Genomic DNA, 6,000 nt, shown 5'->3' with positions numbered 1-6,000 from the left:
GACCGACCATGGGACAGGTCGTCGCCCTAATGGAGGAAGTTGCAACCCTAAAAGGTAAGATTGTAGCTTAGAAAGACCATATTACGGCCCGGGATGCCCAGATTATGCCCAAGACGAGAAGATGAGCATGATCTTACGGACCGTTGAGTTGTCCAGCCTCCAAATCCCGATGCCAGCACCTAATCTTGCTCCACCTTCGACCTCCCAACCGCTTCGTCCAGTCGACACCTAGTAGCCTGATGCATCAAACTCGGACGATTATTTGTTGTATTTTTTTTTCTTTTTGGACAACTTATACGTACATTTTCATATATTTATAATTAAATACTTTTTTTTGGTTTATTAATAATTGTTTATAATTTAATTAAAATATTTATAAAAATTAAATAAAAAATATATTGTAAAAAAAATAAAATAATAATAATAACTTTGCAGTACGACGGTGTAAGCTACGACAATAACCAACGTCGCGCACCTATCTTTGCGCAACAATGAGAGAAAGCTACATCACGCAAAAGATTTTGCGCTACATAGGTTATTGTCATCGTGCAAAGACCTTTTGCGCAACATAGCTTATGCTGTTGTTGCACAAACCCTTCTTCCACGACCTTTGTGCGACGAACTGTGCTTCTTCGTGCAAACTGTTAATTATAGTAGTGGTAAGAGAAGGGCAAAGTGTGTACGAGAGAAAAGAAAAGAGATAAAAGTATATTTCTTGTTCTTGTTCTTTCCAGTTTTTCATCAACTCTTAATCCTAGAGGCTTGGCAAGGTTATCTCGTGTAATTGTGATAACCCGTCCTTAATTTTCTATGTAACTTCTCCCCGAGCGTGTAAATTGATATTTATGCTTAGGTTGGCAAAGTGACGTGGACATGTTTATGCAGCTTTAAATTATTTTTCTCGTTGTCGTAATTAAATAGTATTCGTTTGTACGATCATGTGAGCATGTGTTAGACCCGAATTGGATTTGTAACGAAAAGTTACGATACATTAAAGTACGTAAATGATGGGTAGAATCGTACACGCATGCGTGTTAATCTATCAATGTTAGAATCACTATTTTGGATAGATTTCGTCTGATTACTTTTGTACAAACCCTATCATTTTCCTTCTTTAAAACCGGATCCGTGCCTTACACCTCACCACCAATCAATTTTCACTCCTCAATTATCTCACCCAACCAGACAATTTCCCTCACTTTTCCACCAATTAGAAAAGTTGTTAGTCTCTTTCTCTTTCACCTTTTTCCTCTCTCTCTAACCCGTACTCTCTCCTTCTTTGCAACAAAGAAGAACAACACCAAATCTTCACAGATCGAACTTAAAAACACTACCATTGTGTTCCTCTCTTCATCGTGAACCCAGCCATACCAACCGATTCTCAAATGGACGAGTTTAGACTCATTGACTCGGAAGCTCCGACTCGGACGACTTAGATTCAACATGATCCCGATCAAGTTACGAAGTTTTTCAATCTTTTTCCGTTCACCTTTTCGACTTCTAAGAGGTAAAATCATGTTCTCCTTGTCACAAGCTTTAAATCTATATAAATTTCATGAAAAATGGTTGAGAAATGGGCAAGATATAAAGGTTTGAAAATTTTCCAGAAATCGACGAAAAATCCTTTTAGATCCCACTTCGCCCAGGGGAGAGGATCCTCTATGCCTTATATGTACATGCCCACCTCCATATAGCACAAGGCCTTTTGGGAGCTAACTGGCTTTGAAGTTCATCAGAATTCAGAAGTTAAGCGAGTTCGGGCGAGAGCAATCTAAGGATGGGTAACCCACTGGGAAGTTCTCGTATGAGTTCCCAGAAACAAAACCATGAGGTATAGTCGAGGCCCAAAGCAGACAATATTGTACTATGGCAGAGTCGAGGTCGGGATGTAGTAGAGCCTGGGTCGGGATGTGACAATTTGGTATTAGAGCCAATCCTTGACCGAAAGTGTGCCGACGAGGACGTCAGGCCCCTAAAGGGGATGGATTGTTAGATCCCACATCACCCAGGGGAGAGGATCCTATATGCCTTATATGTACATGCCCACCTCCATATAGCACGAGGCCTTTTGGGAACTCATTGGCTCTGGATTCCATCGGAACTCTGAAGTTAAGCGAGTTTAGGCGAAAGCAATTCTAGGATAGGTAACCCCCTGGGAAGTTCTCGTGTGAGTTCCCAAAAATTAAACCATGAGGGCGTGGTCGGGGCCCAAAGCGGAATATCATGTTACGGTAGAGTCGAGCTCGGGTCGGGATGTGACAAATCCCCAGTTTTCAACGACCCAAAAGCGGTGCCGGCGGACGGCGAGGCTCACTGGAGAAGACGACGAATATTCCGTCAGAGTTGATAGAATATTCTAACAATGTCAGATTCCGTTAACTGTATAACAGAATATTCTGTCAACTCTGACGGAATATTCCTATATTTTGTCAAATTCTACCAGGCACGTGCCTGCTGTGACCGCTCGTGTGACCATGAGTTGGGCGACGCGTCCAACCTTCAGCCGGGGAGTGGTTGATACATGTAGGTCCGTGGCTTCGAGTAGAACATTTTCGTATATTAAAACCTTTCGTTTAAGCAAATTATGGGGAGTTTTTCCTAGCTTTTTCGTATATGTGTTAGTTAAGTAATTATTATTAATTGTTTCGCATATAAGGGAAACTTACCCTGAAGACGTATGTGGACAAGTGAGACTAGGGGGTTACGATCCATCGACATACTAGTGAGTGGACATTTTTGTTTTCATATATATATATATATATATATATAAACTTTATAGTTTCCACAAATACTTTTAAATTGATTTATGCATATTATGCCATGATTTACTTAAGATGTTATGTGGTTGAGATTTATATCGTCATGGCATATTCATATGCAATTTACCTGCTCATAAATATTATATTGTTGTGTAATGCTAAAGAAATTATACTGGACGTGCAGGTAAGTTCAGCTAAGTTCATTGTGTTGATTACAATCATTGAATCATTATGGTATGCATATATTCATGTACTGCTCATCATTGCTGCACTTCGGTGTTAGTCCTCCTGCCCCGGGCTAGGGCCAGTCCTTCACGTGATGTTTACCTCCCGCACCGCACACTCGCCTCGGATCCAAGTAGGTGTTAGCCCTATCTTACAAGACGCATTAGGTGACTCTGACTCGTAGATGACCCGCGCATAACGCTAGTCTTCACGTGATCATAGCACTAGAGCGTATATTATTACACCTAGCCCAGTCGTACAGGTCATATCAGGTGACTCCAACTCGTGTGCTAGCATAGATTGATGAGCGATAGGTGCAATCGTACAGGTCACATTAGGTGACTCTGACTTGCGTGCTAGTATAAGTTATTGAGCACATTATTATATTTATATTGTTAATGAGACATTGAGCTGTGTCATACTTCTAGTTTTACTGTTAGCATGCATTTAATTTCATACTTATATATAGTATGATTTTCTGGAAACTATACATGTTTTACAACGAGGGGTTAGTATGTTCAGAAAATAGATGGATTTTACAAATCTTGATTTTTGTGCCCACTCACCCTTCTGTTTTTCGCCCCTTTAGGTCCTAGATAGCTGAATCACTCTATGGCGTGTGAGGATTTGACAACAATTCTGACATACCTCCATTTTAGAGTAGGAACTTATCCCAGTTGTGTAATAAGTACTTCTGTGGTTCGATTGCTTTACTCATATGTTATCTATGCTTTGAACATTTGTAGTTTATGGGTTCTACCCACTACTGCGCACTCACTTCATTAGTTTAAATAAGTTCTGTTTTTTGTTTTAATTTTTACACATTTTCTTACATCACTTGAACTTTTGGTTATGTCACCTTCGGGTGACGGCTAGCATGCCTCGACTCCAGTCGGGGTGTGTCAGTTTTGGTTAAGAGCATAGGTTTTAGGCAGTCCTGCATACCTCATTTGTGCTATAAGTCCTAATAATTTTTTATCTCTTATGTTAAAATCATGCCACCTCATAGAGAGCCACGTCTCCCATCTGAGGCTAATTTCCCAGATTTTAGGCAAAATGGCGATGCCATTGCCAGTGATATTCAGTCTTCACTTCATCCTCCTCAACGGGCTTCTTTAGAGGCAATGTCCCATCTTCAGATCAATAACCTCTTTGGCAATGAGGGACCTGAGAAAACAGATATTTGGCTCGATCATGTTGAAAGAACTTTCCGAGTTATACAGCGACACGGGAACCTTTCGCCAGAGACATGGGTCAAGACAGCGACCTGGTTCCTTCACTTGGGAGCTGCATCATAGTGGACTCATGAGTTAATTCCATTGTTTGCTCAAGAGGCCACGGATTGGGATGTTTTTAAATGGCTGTTTGAGGCTATATTCACTCATCTAGAGTATAAAGATCGGAAGAAAGAAGAATTCACAAACCTAAAGCAAGGTAAGATGTCGGTCACAGAATACCATAAAAAATTCACGGACTTGTCCCAATATTGTCTTGAGATCGCAAGGAATCCTAGGGAGATGCTCCAATACTTTAAGAAGAGGAAAGGCAAGCGGTTGCATTCTATGACAACTACTATTGTCTTGAGATCGCAAGGAATCCTAGGGAGATGCTCCGATACTTTAAGAAGGGGACTGGCAAGCGGTTACGTTCTATGACGACTACTACTCCATGTGCTACCTATTAAGAATTCTTCGAGGCTCTACCTCAGGTTGAAGATTCCAAGAATGCTCCAAATGATGATGATGATGATGATGATCATGATCATGATCATGATGAAGATAATAATAATATTCAAAGGAACAATAATAGGGGGCAGTCTACCTTGGCCCTGAAAATACCCAGAATTTCAAGCGAAGTGGAAATAGTTTTGATCATTGAGCGGTTGTTTAAATTTCAATACACCGTGAAGAGGCAGCAAGTCCACAGGTGGATCTCGCTTTCAGAATTAGAGGAACCCTAGTAATTTTGGTACTCTGCTCTGTTGCAGATGTAATAACCACCATTTCGGTAAGTGTAGGAGAGGAAGTAATGGATATTTCACATGTGGACAGATGAGGCATAGAGCTAATCACTGCTCGTAGAATTAAAAACCTCAGCCTCCTACTCTACTACATGCAGTTCCTCTACAGCAGATTTAAGGACCTCGTGCCTACACGCCAATAAGTTATGAGGGTGCTTTTCATTATGAGGGTAACGTAGCTTAGTATCCAGGATGAGCATATCAGTACCCACCTGATCCTTATTACCAGAGCAGTTATACACAGTACCAGGGGCGCTATACGTAGTATATGCCGTATCAGGGCAGCAGATCGCAGTGGTATATCGAGGGCCAATCCCAGAACCTTAAGGTAGCTTCTAGCAGTGGCTCATCAACCAGGCAGCCTGATCTAACAAATCAAGGTCGAGGTAACCAGGGACTAGGAAATCAGACCAAAGAAACAGGGGTCGAGGAGGCCAACAACAGACACAAGGTTGAGTCAATCACATCACCTTGCAGGATACGCAGAGTAACCCTGACTTAATTATGGGTAAATTAAATGTTCTTGGCCATTTTGCTAGAATATTAATTGACTATGGTGCTACACATTCAATTATTTCCCATATGCTCAAAAAAACTCAACCACACCCCACTCCTCTCGGTCATGAGTTAGAGTTCTCGATGCCTAGGGGTGAAGTTTGTTATGTGGGTTGGGGGTATCAAGGATGTCCCGTTCTTATCGAGAATGTCGTGATGCCAGCTAATCTTTTTCCTTTGGATATCGTTGATTTTGACATTATCTTGGGCATGGATTGGTTACATTACAATTGTGGCAAGTTGGATTATTACCAGAAGATTGTTACTTTTCACCGACTGGGCATGCCAATTATCACGATTGTTGGTGAATGTGGCAGTCTGAAACATGGAGTTATCTCTGCTGTGAGGGCAAAACGGTTGTTGAAGAAGGTTTGCAAGGCTACTTGGCTCATGTAGTGGTGACTGAAGATAATTCTGCTCGTGTGGAAGATGTTCGGGTAG

This window comes from Pyrus communis, chromosome 17, assembly GCF_963583255.1.
Source record: "Pyrus communis chromosome 17, drPyrComm1.1, whole genome shotgun sequence".
NCBI classification, from domain to species: domain Eukaryota; kingdom Viridiplantae; phylum Streptophyta; class Magnoliopsida; order Rosales; family Rosaceae; genus Pyrus; species Pyrus communis.
This window is presented reverse-complemented; position numbering follows the sequence as displayed.